This window comes from Lissotriton helveticus, chromosome 3_1 (genome assembly GCF_964261635.1).
Source record: "Lissotriton helveticus chromosome 3_1, aLisHel1.1, whole genome shotgun sequence".
In the NCBI taxonomy this organism is placed as follows: Eukaryota; Metazoa; Chordata; class Amphibia; order Caudata; family Salamandridae; genus Lissotriton; species Lissotriton helveticus.
The window spans coordinates 1,270,017,193-1,270,034,304 of NC_136061.1; the positions used below are offsets into that span (position 1 = coordinate 1,270,017,193).

The window sequence follows — 17,112 nt, forward strand, 5'->3', positions numbered from 1 at the left end:
TGTGCCACCTTTCCAGGATTCAATCCTTCCACTTGACAAAACTCTGATCTCTCTCTAGGAAGAACATTAATCACCGAAGTTATCATGACATTTTTATTGTTGCCGAAAGTTGCTGGAGACCAGGAAGGAGGCAGCAAGTTTTTTTAAACCATAATCTACTTGCAAACACTACGCACGCACCCACCCGAAATAGGTATCCAGTGCGGTCATACTGTTTGCACCGCCCTAACCGGCTCAAGGTTCATGTCACCTCAGTGACAGCGTTAAACAAGTGTGGAAAGTGCACTCCTTAAATTCACTGAATTTATCAACAATATTTAAGATTTCGAACTATGTGGTTTTCTTTCTGGCGACCAGTGATGTTCTGAACCGGGAATAGAGCACACTAAGGTAAGAGTAGTTAGGGACACTTATGCAGCTCGAATAAGATTAGAAAACGCAAAGACAGCTCGATTGATTGTTGGCTTATTGCTCGCAGGTTGGAACGATGGTTTAACAGTGGCAAGCTATGATAGTACACCAAACAAAGGGAATAGAGACTACACAGACGAGGCGCATTGAGATTGTTCTTTGAGGTAAGGGTAAATTGGTTGTGGTAAATACAAGCTTATGTGTCTATTTTTTCCTTTGAGAAACACAACCAATCTAGCATTTGATATTACAGGGAGTCGCCATTCGAGTTCATCCTGAACACGAGAGATATCTCCACCCAACCAGTGGCTTCCCACCCTCACTACAGAGGTAGGCGGTTAGTAGTTTGTATGCTGTAGCGAGTTTGAGAAAAGCTAGTCATGAAACACAGGTGTTACAGTATGTATCGTTGTTGCTTTTACAGAATTGAGGTGGCCCGGATACGTTTTCATTGAAAAGGCAGTGCGTGGCACTAAGGTACTTTATTATTAGCACTTAATAATTTTTGAGTGTATTTATCAGACTCAGATATTTACTGGTAATCTGGTGACTTGAAACTAGCAGTTGAATGATCAGACAACATAGGATATTGTCGATTGTATGACAACTAGGCAGGGTTCCATGGGCGTACACCCGCGTTCTGAAGCATTGGTTACGTGATATTGAGTCATTGAGTAACTGTTACTAATGGTAATTGTTTCAACTGTGCGAATTTAAAACAGGTCATTGATTAAAGTGTTTTTTATATGATTTTTTCAGATTGTGGCCCCTGACGAAGGGACGGGAGTCCCGAAATGCATCGGGCGGGCTTTACTAATTGCTTTATTTGTATTTTTTTGTTTCAATTATCAATTCATATGTAATGTTTGCTTTGGATGATTATTGTATCTTTTGTACTGACTATAATGTGTTTTGCACAACCAAGTTTTTTAACACATTTGAAAAGATGAATTGAGCGACAGTGATTAAAAATAATGTGATGTGTATCGCAAAATTTGTGAATGGTTCATAGTCAAACTGAAATTGAGTACTATTGAAATATTGCAAGTATTAACCCAACACGCTGTGCCTGTGTGAGTCCAAGTCACCTCACGGGATTTGGCCACTTTCACCTCAGTGACAGCGTCACAGTGACTGGATCACAGTTGCTCTAGGGTGTGCTGCTTCGTAGGCCTTCACGCAATGTTGGAGGTGAACTTCAGTATGAATTGTGTTGGACAGGCCTTCAAGGTTAACCCACAGTTGCCACTGCAAAGGTCCACCTGCTGGTGCTAAGACACCTGGGCTTCTAAGGTCTAGTGGGGCTTTCTAAGGTCTAGTATGGGAATGACGAAGAGTGGTCTGGGAGACTGGTCATGAAGGCTGAACCCGGCTCCCCAGTTCCGAATTCGACAGCTCTGGCCACAGTGCCACAGCCTCTCCCCCACTGAACACCATACTGCCCCACTGAGAAAAACTCACACTGCCTTCAGCTACAACCCAATTGTGCCCCGCTATAAACACCAGGATTTGATAAGAGTAATATGCTGCCTGAAAGAAAAAGAAGTAAAAGCAAACACTCATAGGGAGTGCAAGATTAAGTAAAGTATGTGAAATATAAGCAGAAACAACATGGTTACCGTAACCATTTCTCACTCACTATTCAGAAATCAGCCAGTGGTTTTACCTGAAAAGTTAAGGACATGACTACAGGGCCCTGAAGGAAACCGTTTCAATGTCCGTTGCTTATATCCTTAATAAATGCAAACAGTATGGTTTAAAAAGACTACATCCATAAACACAGAGGTACACATTTTGTTTTCCAATCCACCCATCAACCATGTATTGCAATACATCCAGGAATGGTGCACTTCCCCAACTGTAGACAACAATGCTGTTCAAAGAAAGACGAGAAAAGTAGCGCTTCACTGCACCGTCTGTAAAGTGAGGCTGATGTGTTTGGATGTGAATAAAACCAATCCGGCCACTTTGCAATTACTCTGTCTTGCTTTATTTAGGTATGTATTTATTTTTCATATTTAAAACCTTTTATTTCTCTCCATCCTGAGGCTGCACTTTGGAATAGAAAAATGTCAGAAAAAGGGCATTTCCCGCAAGAGTGTTTTTCTTTTTTGGATCCATTTCAAAGAGAGGTTGTGAACCGTTTCTTCAAGCCACGGTTTTCAGTAAGTGAAGAGCAAGACAGAAAGAGAGGGAATAATAGGAAGGGGGGGGTCAGCTGCCAGCACAGAAAAGAAGAGGACATTGTCCCTGATCGTCCACAAAAGCAACCACGCTCACACACAGTATGGGTTAAAAAGTCCACATCCATAAACACAAGGTACATATTTTGTTTTCCCAAAAGAGAGGTTGTGAACCGTTTCTTCAAGTCATGGTTTTTGCAAGGTGGAGAGAGGCACGCAAGGCTTAATGAGCTTTGACAGAAACCCACATGGCGGCGGCGCGCGTGGAACATTTTAACTTGGGGGATTAAGTCTCCTTCAATCCTGAGGGTCCCTGGGGTCCAACTAGCCCATCAGGTACCTCCAGTTAGTGCCAAGGGGCTGCGTTGCAGAGAGGTGTAAAAGGGGGCAGGGCCTTGGACCACCGCTCTGCAACACAGCCCTGTGGAGCTAACTGGAGGTACCTGGTGGGCTAGTTGGCCCCCAGGGACCCTCAGGATTGAAGAGGAATTAATTCCCCAGCTTAAAACGTGCCACAGGGCGCGTTTGCATAGTGTTGCTGGAAGGGGCGGGCATCCAGTGCGATGCCGGATTTTTTCTTTAAGGGGAGGACTGGATGGCCCCCCTTCCTTTCCTATTTTTTGGGCCCTGGGGACCCCATCCCCCAGGGCCGGACCCATATTTTGTTCATGTTTTTTTTTTAAAAACGGAAGGGTGCCACATGGCCCTCCGAGGCTATTTTCGGCCCCAGGGACCCCATCCAGTATTTATTTTTTATACATTTGGAGGGGGGCCGAGTGGTCCCCCTCCTCAGGCCATTTATGGCCCCGGGAACCCCATCCCCAAGCCGACCTTTCCTTTTTTATGGTCTTTTTAAAACAAAATTATGCAAGGGGCCGCGTGGCCCCCCTCCCGGGGCACTTCTGATCCCCAGGGACCCCATCCCACGGGGCCGGGCCTATCCGTTGGGGACCGTGGGGAGAGCCCCAATTTTCCTATGGTCCCACCGAAGCCCTGCCTTCTGCGGGAGCCGGCACTGCTTTTCCACATGGGGAGCTGCTGACATGCAGCATCCCGTGTGGAAAAGCAATCTGCTTTGGATTTTGGAAACGAGAGCAGGCTATGCCCCCGCCCTGTCATAGCAAACAGCAGTGTCCCGGGGGTGGGCACCCCGGGAGGGGGGGTGGCGGTCCCCAGGGCCATAAAGGGCTCCAGGAGGGGGGCCACGTTGCCCCCTCCAACGTGAGTGAAGTCCCGGGGAGGTGGTGGTCCCCGGGGTTTGTAACGGACCCCTGCGTTTGCCTGTTATTTCCCTAGGGAGGTGGCAGTCCCTGGGAGCATGTGGCCCCCAAACAGGTTTTTTTTTTTTAAAGCCCCGGGGGGTGGCGGTCCCCGGGGCAGCCATGTGCCCCGCGAACATTTAGGAGAAGCCTGGGAGATGGCAGTTCCCAGGGCTTGGGAGGGTCACAAATTAAAAAGCAAGCCCCGGGTGTGGCGGTCCCCGGGGCTGCGGGGGATCCATGTGACCCCGTGAATATTTAAGAGAAGCCCCGGGGGTGGTGGTCCTCGGTGCTTGGGGGGGCCTTGGAGGCCACCCACAAATTAAAAAGCAAGCCCCGGGAGGTGGCGGGAGGGCGCGTGCCCTCCTGCATAGTATTAATAACATAGCCCCGGGGAGGTGCCGGCCCCCGCAATTTTTAAATTTCGAATTGCGCAATGCCCCTGGGACCTGGCCAACCCGGGGGCCTCATTTAAATGAAGCGGGGAGCCTGTGCTTCATTTTATTTTATAATTTCGGCAGGATTCGCAACCCCAGCCCAAATTCCGCCGAAATTATTTTAAAAAAATGCTTTTTTTGGCCCTGGGCGTCCGTGTGGGACCGACTGAGCAGGCCTAGGGGTCAGGTTGTTTCTACCCTGCCCCCTTTTCTTGTTTTTAGGTCTCGCCTCTCAACGCGCATGCGCATTGAGCGGAGCGAGACTATAGGGTTTAAACAGACTTTACCTAGACTGGCGATTTGGTGCTGTGCAAGCGCATTGACCTAAAATGCGCGTGCACAGCATCAAATCGCCAGCCATCTGTTCCCCAGCTTGGCGCCTCCGCTCCTGCTCTCTCCTGGCTGCTCCTCCCCTAATTATTCACGGCCGGCCGGCCGTATTAGTTTCACTTTCACGGCCGACAGGCCGTCTGCATCAAAGGGTTTCACGGCCGACCGGCCGTGCTTTCAGTTTCACGGCCGCCAGGCGTGTCTCCTCATTTAACTTGTTTTAATATCCTATCCCATCCCATCCCTCTATCACCCTCTCATTGCTGTCTCTTGCTCCCTCCCGTACCCCTGTGGCTGCTTGTCCTGTGCTTCTGTTAGCATCTTTGAACAGGCTGGTAAATCATTTTCTTATCGTGTTTCCTCTTCCGTCCTCCAATCACCCCTCCCACTGTCGCTTTCTCCCTCCCACGCCCCGTGGCTGCTTGTTTTATCTAAATTCTAAAGCGGTCTTATTTCCACCTTACGGATACCGTACTTTTGCTACTGCTGAAGTCGGTCTACTGGAGACTCCCGGACTTGGTCAGTCGCACTCTTGCTGCAGTCAGCAGGCACTAAGGCAGCCACAAAGCGCCTCACAGTCTGCCATCACAGTGCGTCGCAGAGTCGTGGGAGCGTGTCAACAGTTAGTAAGCAAGTGGAAATGCAGAGGAGATGTGTTTCAGGAACTAGATTGTGGATATACATCGGAACTAATCCTGGTGTCTTCCTACACATAACATGGGCAAATGAATTCTTCTCCATATACCACAGTACCCCTATTTGTTCAGGGCTCAGAAATAGGTTGTCCTAGCATTAAGTAAAAAATCAATAGTGATATTTTCTATAACTCTAATTTTAAAAGCAAGTGCTTTTAATCTATGAATGGCGGCACACTTTTGGTCAAGGCAGTGCGAAATCACTGGTTTGCACAGGCACTCAGGTTACCACCTGGTTGCTGGAACGGACTTGCCACTATGAAAAAAAAAACAATTGTTACCACATGTGGTAAATTAGCATGATCAGCCATTTCGGGTGCAGACACAGGAATGTGTATCGAGGGGCAGTGCAAGTGTATGCAGGTGCTCACAGCGTCTTCTAGGCATCCAATACTTCATTTAACTCTTGTTATAGACTTAGACAGAGAGGACTCTGACTACCCTAATAGCAATGACAGGGATAGTAATTACCGAGTTGTTGAACATCTGCCTCCCGAGTGACATCTTTACTGCACTACTCACACATACGCCTCTTGATAATAATAAGGAACTGTATATATTTTTCTACAGCCGCGCGGCGCCAATGCTTGTTTATTTTCACTTCTTTGCAGCGCGCACCACTCGCGCGCTCACTGAAACACCTTTATAGTACCGCACATAAATATACATTTCTGATAAACCAGTTAACTGACGTTTTTTCGATCATCACAGAACTTCATCAATGTTCGTCGAGATGGGAGGGGGCAATTCTCTGAGCATGGGAATGCTTCATAACGTGAGACAAAAGTGCCTGCACGTAAGATTACAATCCTTCTTGCAAGCTGCCAGGCCGTCTTTCTCCTTTTCGTAAAGAGATGGTCATCCGTTAAACTGCATCCGCCCTCATGACGCAGCAAAGCGCGAAGGCTTGTGTAATTAAACATGTGAATGTGAGGCAGTAAAGTTTTACTGTATTTAATGTTACACTTTCTTCAAAGTAGAAACTGGTGCTCAGTAAAGTGCTTTGAACGGAATATATGGTGCTTTTTTTACGCGTCTCTTACGCAATAGGACACGCTCATATTATCCTGTCTTCTTTGGGAACATTTTCTTGCTCAAAATAACGGAGTAGCAACCAACGACGAGAATGCTAGCCGGAATAAGTTAACACGGTTCAAATATGTTCTTTCAATGTTTCAAGCTTTCTTACAAATCACAAAAAAATGTTAATATTTCACTTTTGTTCTTGGATTTTCTTCACAATAAAAAACACTGAACATAATCTTCACAAAAGTTATTTACAAAACTTAAAGCTATTGACATTAAAAATTAAATTAATTAGGTATTAATTACTTTAAAAAATTAAAATCCATTGTTATTTGTAATATCAATACATCTAAGTCAAGTAAATACAAAACATGTTGCATTACAAATGCTATAGGTGTCACATTTGCGAAAGCTATAACTATTGGCATTGTAAATGACAAAGCTATTAATTTAGGTATTTTCAAAAACAACACATAAATAAAAAAAAATCATTTATAAGACCAATAGCTCAAACTTTCCTAATGCGAGACCTATTGCATTTCCAATGCTTGTTTATGTTTGTTTCACTGTTTTCTTGTGACTCGGTTTTACCGAGTCACAAGATGGCTACCAACACTTCCTAGTTTGGAGTATTGGAAGCCAATCACAGTGCAGCTCGTGCTCGGGAGGGGTAGTGAACCCACTGCAGCATAGATTTCGATATTTTTATTTTTTGATTTTCTCAGCAACTACTGAACGGATGTACACCATTTTAAAAAAAGGGCGCTTTCTGAACCAAGCGCTACCTTTTTGCCAAATTTGGTGTAATTCTGTTCAGCAGTTCGGGCTGTAGCCTTGCCTAAAGTTTACTATGGAAAATAGATTTTTTTAATTTCTCAGCGACTACTGAACTGATTTAGACCATTTTTTTTTTAAAAGGTCGCTTTCTGAACCAAGCGCTACCTTTTCGCCAAATTTGGAGTAATTCCGTTCAGCATGAAAGACAAAAACCTAGGCACACTCTAGTTGTAAGACAATGTTGTTATGGTAGACAAAATTCAAACGGTTTAGACAAAGCGTTGTATTCATCAACAAAACACAGATTCTTGTAGTCAATTGATGGATAGTGTGTCTTTAATGTTCATCAGAACCAGCCGACACGTGTTTCGTCGCGTGTGGGACAATCTTCCCGCAACTCTTCAGGGCTAACGATATATGATGTGACGTTTATGGAGTCGCTCCGTCGGTGATAATTCCGACCAGACAGGGCCCAGGACTGAGTAAAGATGCTGTGATCGGAGAGTTCTAAATAAAAATAAGGTTCCAAAAGAATCAAATGACAAGGTAATTGTAGATGACGACCCTCCAGACGTGTGGGTAAACAAGAAACTGGAGAATTCGAGGTAAGATAGTTGCCTTCGTGGAGATACGGTAAGGACGGAGGATCAGTAGTGATCCTGAAGAAAACGCCTCGGTAAAGTAGACGGGTGCATCTGAGAAGCCTTTCTCCACGCTGTGTCCTGGGTATGGTCACAAAACATTGTCTTACAACTAGAGTCTGCATAGGTTTTTGTCTTTCATTTGTACATAGTGTCAGCACTTGTGGCAGTGGCGTCACTAGGGGGGTGCGGTCCGCACCGGGTGACACCAGCACATGGGGTGCCACCAATACGCTGTGTTGTCTAACTTTGCAGCCTTGCCTCTGCCAGGTGTACTGAGGCTTTAACAGCGAGCAGCTGGACCACGTGTACCAGAATGCACCGGTGATATGTGAAGCTGTTGCTGCCTCAGAGGTCCTTGTGCTGGGCAACAGAGGAGGAAAGAGAAAGACAGACAGACGCAGCGTGGACTCCTACTGTGCCTAGAGCAGGGTAGGACGGGGCACAGGACAGACAGACAGCAGGCTGACCTTGTACTGTATCTCCCTAGCACGGAGGAGAAGCCGGCGGCCGGTAACCCCCCAGTGAAGGTCACCAGGCAGAGAAAGGGGGCAGACAGTGAACCACAGGGGTCAAAACTCCTGCTGGAGCCAAGAGCAGCGCGGACAGACTGATGCAGTCAACTGAACTCCCTCCACGCACTGGAATTTACCGGAGCATCTGTGCCCAGTCGAGCTCAGGCTCCCTCTGCTTCTCCAGGAAGAGCAGGTGAGTGCCTGTTACTGCTGAGGTGTGTAATGTTCCGCTGAGTGTCTGTGACCCTGTCTTGAACCCTACGCAGCCTCCTTTACTCCGTACAGTATCAGGAACACGAGGGTGTAGTTATGGTAGTATGCTGACATTTGTGAATACCTGTTGCTATTGATGTCAACCCCAGTGGTGTAACAAAACATTAGAGCCCCCCTCCCCCCCTTGCACGGAATGGTGAGGGGTCCGCACAAGGCCCATTCCCAGGCGGTCACCATCCACCCTGTAAAAGTACTTTTATCGTAGCCTCCTGCATTCACCTGGCATTAGCAGAGGTTTCCTTGATACCTTTAGCGTCAAAGAGAAAAAAGTTATTCTTGTTGGATGTGCATGCTCCAGACACATGCACACTAAAAACCGAGTTGTGTTCATATTTTTTATTATAAAATTGTCAATATTTTTATTAAAATAAAAATGAACTTTAGGGACCGAGTGAATGTTTCCTTCACTCGTGGTTAAATAAGGGAGTAGGTTTGTAAATAATGTGCAGATGTAAATTAAATGTAACCACCAAAAGTTGAAGATGTACCTTGTTATGTATAGTTTGGCACATCAGGTTAATCCACCATACATTTGCAGAGCTCCCATTGTATGAGACTGGCAGTTTCTTTTTCCATTTAATGCTTAGTCTGAGCACTCGGGTGTAGCATCAGTTTATTTGTGACTTAATGTCTTCCACCCTAATATTCATTTATAGGGACGTCACTGATAGACCGGCTACTGGTATTTTAAACATTATATATATATATATATATATATATATATATATATATATCTTGTGGCGGGAGCCCCGGGGGCACCAAGGAGTCCTGCTTCCTGGTCTCTTCCTCTGTTGCCGATGTAATACTTTCGATGCAAGAGGGAGGAGGGACTTTATATTCTGATGGCCCGGAACTGCGGAGGGGAACTCGATGTAAGGAGGTGAAAGCAGGAGAGCAGAGGAGGACAACACGAAGGAGGACACGGTAGCCGACGCTACGGAGGAGAAAGCGGTGGGAGAACAACCAGCGCAACCAGAGGCTGGCAAATCCAGAAGGGACACCCTGACCTAGGACGTGGACGAACGAGAGGTCTGCAGGAGCCAGGATGGCCACTGGGAAGGCGTGCCGGATGAGGCGGCCTTGGCTCTGTCACAGAGGAGGTCCATGGGATAAGTCGTGAGGGGGTGACACCATGAGAAACCCGCACTGGGTGACACCAACCCTAGTGACGCCACTGACTTGTGGACACTATTTCGAGGGATTACAGGGCTCATCCCCTCAACCTGTTTTGGACCTCACAACACTTGCTGGACACACCTAACAAATCTGCGCTAACACTTAGCTGTGCACCCTTTCTCCTGACCCTTACTAAAAACCCTTCCTTTGACGCTTATTACTAATTCCGTTCAGCAGTTCGGCCTGTAGCCTTGGCTAAAGTTACCTATGGAAATTAACATGGAGAAACACTTTTTGAGACCCCCCTTTTTTCTCAGCCCCAGCTTGATGAATCACCCTCAGACTTTCAGAATAGGAGATGACCTGGACCGACCTCTTTTTTGGAGACTTTTGCGAAGATTTGTCAAACGACGCCAAGGTTATTTGCAAATCAAAAAATGATTTTCCTATGGAAACTAGGTTCTAACTACAACTACCTACTGGCGACCTCTATAGATATAGATATATAAATAGGTAGATAGATCAAATATCAAACTATATATTAATCACAGTAAATAAAATCTAAATTAGTGTTTACCATAGGAGGACATCACTGTTAAAAAAATTCAAACTGAACTAACCAATGAAATCAGAGTATAAACAACCGTAATCAATTAAAAATCAGACAAACAATTATTATTATTTTTTTATTTTGAGAAAAGAAAATCAGGCCGTGTGGCCGTGGTAATCAAAACAAATACATATGTCAGATTTCATAGGCAGTAAACAACATCATTATAAAAAGGAAATAGATTAATGCATCAGAATGGACAATGTAATGGGACAGTAAGGCTAAAGCAAACAAAAAAAAAACAAAGGGGAAAAAGGGGAGCAATAAAAACATCACTAATACAGAGCAAATACAAAACAAATAGTTCATGGAGCAATAGCATAAGAGTACACAGCTTATATACAATAAAAACCAACATTATTTTAACCAACCCTTAACGGGGGCCCAGATCTTACAAGCCAACATCCGCCTGCCCTTTAATGTGAACACTGAGGACTCCAGATTATAGATGGCTAACAACCTGGCTCTCCAATTAATGAATGTGGGTGCTTCAGGTCTTAGCCATTGCGACGTGATACAGAGACGAATCATCGACATAGCTACAAACAGAAAGGCAGAAATATGCCAAGAGTTTCTAGACGCAGCAAAGTCTTCCACCCCCATTATCACCATCTCTGGGGACAATGAGCACGGGATATTAAGCGTAGCATTAATAAATCACTCAACATCGGACAAGAAACCGCGCAAACTCGGGCAGGAGTAGAACATGTGGATAGAGTCTACTGCATACAACCCACATCTTGCACAACTGTCGCCCTTTCTACAACACCATTTTGCTATTTTTGCAGGCGTATAATATAAATCGAACACTGCCATGTAGCTTTGGGTTTGAAGACTTCCAGAGACCAGAGCAACCCTAGCTAACTCCAATACGGGTCTCACATCAACCCCAGTCTTACTAAGTTTACCTTCCCATTTAAGATTTGGCACCTCCAGATCATCCGGAAAGTTAGATAATAAGTATTGATGGACAGTCCCAATTCTAGCCTTGTTTTGAACCAACTCAAAAATCAGATGCTTGTCCAATATTGAAGGAGATACCGTGAGGCGCTTTAGGATAAAGCTTCTAAGCTGTAGATAGTTTAAAAAATTGTGATTGTTCAACTGGAACTGGTCCTTCAAAGATGAATAAGATAATACTTGCACATCCCCCACTAAGTCCCCTATAACATGTATACCTAGTGCCTGCCATCTAAAAGTTGTCTGGTCCTGGAAGATACCTGGTAGGAGTCTAGCGGATTTAAATGGCGTATAAATGTTTATGTTAGGGATAGACAGTTTCCGCCTAATCTTTTGCCATATTTAGAACATAGCAATGACCACCTTAAACCTGGTCTTCTTAAAATAGCTCGGCTCCAACACTTGCGTCAATATACCCTTAGCGCTTGAGCCGAGACCCAGCTCAAAAATAGTAGGTCTATTACATGGCTGGACCTGCACACTGTCCCCTAACAGAGGTAGTCCAAGAAATTGAACCATCACCGCACAATAATATAATACCAAGTTGGGTGCGGCCCAACCCCCCAATCGCGTGGGAGGCACATCCACTTAGCTGCTCGTCGTGCCCGGCGGTACCCCCAAAGGAACCTATAGCAAGCCCGATTGGCCTTCTCCAGACTTTTTTGGGAGAGAGAGGGATTGTCCAGAAAAGATACAAGAATTTTGGGAGCACCAACATTTTAAGAACGCTGCAGCGGCCATAAAGAGATAGATGTAAATGATCCAGCCGTTGTAGCTTGATGTTTACAGCCTTAACCATCGGTAGGATGTTCAGATCTGTAATGGTCTCTACAGCAGCAGTGATTTTTACTCTCAAATAAATTGCTTCACTAACCACTGGGGCATCGGAGTACGGCATGTTGGGTGTTTGCACTACCTGAGTTTTTGCCACATTTAGCTTGTACCCCGAAACTAATCCAAATTGTTCCGCAGACGCCTTGAGAGCCAGAAATGCGGAAGGGACATCTGAAGTTAAGACAACAATGTCGTCAGCATAGGCCAACGCACGATATTCTATGCCTTTGATTGCAATAGGCGAATTCCCCACGTCCTTCTATTCTACTCAGAAACAGATCTATTTATAAAGCAAAAAGCAAAGGTGAGCAAGGGCACCCTTGCCTAGTGCCTCTGCTTATATCAAAGTACCCCAGCTCCTGACCAGAAATGCGAAGCGCCGCTACTGGGGAGATGTATAATGCCCAGATTGCCTGAATGAACTCGTTGCCAAAACCCTTCCACCGAAGCACGGCCCACAAAAACCCCCAGGAGACCCTGTCGAACGCCTTCTCGGCGTCCAACAGGATCAACCCGAGGGGGTTGGTCGATGCCTGGGCCCAGTCCAGGAGGGCTATGACACGCTGGACGTGGTCCGCGGTGTCCCTTCCCGGAATGAAACCGTGTTGGCGCAAAGATACCAATGGGACAATACCTCTGCCAACCTAGAATATTTTACTGTCACTATTTATTAAAGAAATAGGTCGGTAGGATGACTGACTCAGCTCAGGCTTTCCCTTTTTTTTAAATTAAACAATGGTTGTTTTACGCCATGAATCGGGGACGATACCTTTATGCGCAGCCCTGAGAGTAGTTAATACGTCGTAAAGGACCTCCCCAAGGAAGGTCTTAAAAAACTTCCAGGGGAATGGCATCAGGTCCAGAGGCCTTTCCATTGGCTAAGGCTTTGACTGCTAGTTCGACCTCCTCCCATGAGATAGGTGCCGATAGACATTCATTATGCTCATTTGAAATCTTTGAGGTATCCAATCCTAGTAAAAAATCCTCAATCTCAGACTCCCACTGAGTGTCCCTGCTGTCTTCAGTATAAAGTGCTGAATAAAACTTCTGAAACACATCAGCCACGCCCTCCTGGGTGTCCTGGAGAACCCCGTCTTCGTCCTGAATTTTGATAATACGACCCTGTACATTTTTCTGTTGAAGCCTCTTAGCCAAAACCCTCCCGGAATTCTCTCCATATTCGAACATTGATGTGAGATATTGGAGATATTTAATTGCCAAGTCCTGACCAAAAGACTCCAAGAGTTTAGATTTTAATATGGCGACCTTCTGCTGACACTCTTCTATATGAAACCCATTCTTGATTATAGATGTTAATTCTCACTCTGCTAGCCTAAGCTCCTAGATTTGGCTCTTGACCAACTCCTGTCCTACCTTCTAATGAAAGGCTGCAAAGCTCTTGGTCTCACCACGAACTGCGGCCTTTAATGCGTCCCAGACTATGTGATCAGATGCTGTTCCCCTATTGACATCCAAAAATTCTACTAACCATTTTCTCATATGGATCTGGTATGTCTCGTCCGACAAAAGTTTCCTTTCGAACGTCCAGGTCCTTGGAACTCTGAATGTGCAGGTCCAAGGGCATTCCGCAACCAGCAGATTATGATCCGACAATATTCTGGGAGGGGCAAAAATAGAGACTATATCGGCCACTTGTTCAGAAATAAAAAAGTAATCCAATCGAACCATTTTGTTGTGGGGGGCAGAATAGTATGTGCCCATCATAAGCTCTGTTGTGCCGATGCCATAGATCCATTAGGTCGTATTCTTGCACTAAAGTTTGTAAAGCCTTAAACACTCTGGGTTTTCTACCAGTATACATAAAATCACCTGCCAGATTAGAATTGCTGGGTAGGTTGATGTTCATATCCCCACAAAGAAAGAGAGGAGCGGGCCAGCTGGCTAATTCCACATTTAGATATTTAAACACTTCAGGGTCATCTAAATTTGACCCGTACACCGTACAAATTGTTAATGATCTGTTATCAACTAAAATTTCAGCAATGATCCATCTACCCATCTTGTCCTCATGGACCTTAGTGCAGATGCCCACTCCTCGCTTTATTAAGACAGCAACGCCCCTGATCATGGAAGTCTGTTTAGAACAAGCAATTAGGTCGTATCCTGGTAGCTTTAAACAGTCACGCCTCCCCCAAGGTATATGAGTTTCCTGTATACATAATACATCTAATTGCATAGCGTTGACCATTTTAGAAAATAATGCTCGTTTTTTGGGATCATTGAGTCCGCAAATATTTCATGAACTTAAAGTAAGTTTACCCTGCCCCATTAGCACCAAAAGAAAAATTTAACCCTAACTGTGCATTTTCCAATTTTTTTAAAGATATGAATTGGTTTGAAACAACCTTGATCAAATTTCGAGCCTCGACAGATACAAGAATCCAAAATCATGATAGAATTAGTCCACCCACCCCTCCCCCCAAAACCCACCCCTTCCCCTTAAACTACCCTCCATCCAGACCCACCCACACCCTACAACCCCTTTAGCGGGCAACAGGACCGAGGTCCTTGTGATGGTATGAGCCAATGGCCCCCTCTCACCTGGATCCCCTCACCTCCTTATAGCTATAACTGAGAAATAGGATCGATTGCAATAGCGTAGAGAGCAAAACAAAAAAAACAGTATAGGAGTGACCCCCCCCCCTGCAATCGGTTCAAAATATCAACGCAACCCCTAGCACTCCCTGAGACTAGTAACTAAAAATACATAGAGGAGGCATTTGGAGAGGCAAAAACTAGGCCTACAACCATCTTAATTATATAGTACCCAAATACTCCCTGGCCTGAATTTTCGGAAAGGAAAAATCTGGTCTGACCCTGGTAGATTACTTTCAGTTTAGAGGGAAAAAGTAAAAAGGCTTGGGCCCCCTTTAGCTGAAATGGAGATATCAGCTGGCGGAGCTGCCACCTCCCCTCAACCGTTGCAGGGCAAAAATTGGGGCGAGCAAAATACTCACAGCCTTTCTCAACTCTTTTTCTATCGGGTCTAGCTAGGTCATAAATCTTCTCCCTCGCCAGGAAGTTATTAAGACATATCAAAATTTCTCTGGGTTTATCCCCTAATGAACTTGATTTCTGTTTCTGCTTAAAGGGGAATCGATGAGCTTGTTGCACCTCGAGCTGCCAGTCCCATTGCTTCACACCAGGAAATGCTTCTGTCAGTAGCTCAACAACAAATTGCCCGATATCCCCTCCTTCACAGCCCTCAGGGACCCCCAAATCCCAAGATTATTGCTCCTAGCCCTATGTTCTAAATCAGTCAACTTCCATAAGATATCGTCTTTTTGCGAGCCGATCATATCCGTTGCAGCCTTCTACGTTGCTAGGGCGTCCTTTAAGTCAGAGATCCTCTCCTCGGCCTCTCCGATTCTAGTGGCTATGTCCGAACAAGTTTTGGCCACTCTGCGAATTGAATTTTGGACTCTAAGTCAACCCCCCTGTGTTCGAGCATTCTCTTGCCAGGACTCCTCTCTGTGCGCCAGGATGGTCTGGTAGATAACAGCTAAAGTTATCTCTCCTGGTGGTAGCTCATCCTGATTAAATGGTACATTCTGACCCTTGGTTGTAGCGCATTCCCCAAAGCAAATTTGCACAGAGAGCGGGCTGTCCCATGATAATGAGCCAGATACGGCGGAGACCTTGTTTAATTCATCCTGGGTTTTTAAGTTATTCGCTTTTAATACTGTAGGTGGACTATCGAGTGCCGCCTCACTACTATGGACCTCGTTCAATCGCCAGTCACCAACATCTCTGCCATCATCGGTCCAGTCCCTATCAAGGTCGCCCTCCTCCTCCACGGAAGACCCCGTGTGCTCTAACAAAGAAAAGAAATGTTCACCCCCCTCAAGTTTCTTAGAGGATTCACCTCCATCAGTAATGCAGTCGGGATCGCGAATAACAGTATCATTGTGCTTAGGGAGATTAGCAGGGGGAGAAGGATGAAGGTGAGCAGGGGTTAAATTGCTTTGCTTGGGCAAAACTACAGCTCCCATAATCCCACTCACCAGGAGACTAGACAACGGCTGCGTGGTTCTAATTATACTTTCGTTGTCAGACACTGGGGATTTTGTAATAAGCCCCTGCAGCAATAAATCATCTTGCACCGTTGTAATCCCCTGCTCAGCACCCCCGTTCAGAATAACGCCGTCCCCTAATATCTTTGATCCATTTAATTCATTTAATCCATTGTCAGACTGTGGTAGGTTTGGGTGTACCGGCTTACTTCCACTGATATCAGCCGATGTTTTACCTTTTGCCTGTGTTTTACCTTTACCAGTTGCATTTTTGAAGAGTGCAGGCACAGTTTGCTTGATTTTACTGATCGGTACCGTTGAGCCAGCAGTGGAGGCAGCCTTGCCGCTGTTCAGGAGACCACGTCTGACTGCGGCGCCTCCCCGTGAGGCTCCGGCGGAGTCCGATTCTGCTGGGCTGCTCAGACGAGCACTGATAGCGGAGCGAGTCCTTGCGGCTGCAGCCGCCACCTTAGCCGTGGCCTTCGGAGCCATACCGCCACGGAGCCCCCAGGGTACAAAGCGGGGACACGCTAAATTCTTTCCAATACAGCACTCTGGGAGTTCGAGGAGTACAGCAAAAAACTTAGCATTGAGACATCCAAGGCATGAGCAATATAGCGTGCGGGCAAGATGGCGGCCGAGTGCTCGGCTGTGTGAGCAGGTCTAACTTACCTGGATGAGAAGCTTCTTCAGGCAGACCCCATGCTGTTTGAACCGGCGGGCTGAGTTGCTTATATTGATCAGACAAACAATTAAATTAACAATTTAAAAGGCACACTTATTTTAGCAACTAAATACTTCATAAACCGCAAATGCTGCACGATAAGGAAATTCTGCTGGATTCTCTGTACAGGCCTTTAAAGAAAAAATGTATACATCTCAACAACTACCCAAGTAAAACTTATATTTAAACAAAAACTAACTTGTAACTAAACCTAAAAATCTGAAATATCAAATAATTAACAAAACATTCTGCAACTTTTAGATATTTACATGTACTTCCTAAAAGAA

At 45.5% G+C, this 17,112-nt stretch overlaps 1 long non-coding RNA gene across 1 annotated transcript; it reads left to right on the forward strand.

Annotated features, from left to right (window-relative positions):
* Window positions 1–265: 265 nt before the first annotated feature.
* On the forward strand, window positions 266–888 carry LOC144823430 (uncharacterized). Its single transcript, XR_013608792.1, has 4 exons — window positions 266–390; window positions 479–575; window positions 665–741; window positions 836–888. It is a non-coding gene; the product is annotated as an uncharacterized LOC144823430 (long non-coding RNA).
* Window positions 889–17,112: the final 16,224 nt, after the last annotated feature.